The following is a 257-nucleotide window of genomic DNA, read 5'->3' as shown; positions in this document are numbered from 1 at the left end:
AAGTTTTGAAATGCTGACTCAGAGGTGTCCATTTTGGTCCAGGAAGGCTGGATCCTTGACTGGTGTTGGGATGAGCACAGACTGTGTAATGTGTTCCATTTCACTTTCAGACTCGGTGGATGTGCATTTATCTCATGTCTATAACCTTAAAACGTCTGTATGACTATGGACCTTTTGGTTTAAGTGTTGCCTGCTGTCAATATTGAGACGTACAGGTACCACAGTCGTGCTCTGTCTGGAATGCATGTTGCCCCATA

The sequence above is a fragment of the Lissotriton helveticus genome, chromosome 6 (assembly GCF_964261635.1).
Source record: "Lissotriton helveticus chromosome 6, aLisHel1.1, whole genome shotgun sequence".
NCBI classification, from domain to species: domain Eukaryota; kingdom Metazoa; phylum Chordata; class Amphibia; order Caudata; family Salamandridae; genus Lissotriton; species Lissotriton helveticus.
Note: the sequence above shows the minus strand (reverse complement) of the source record.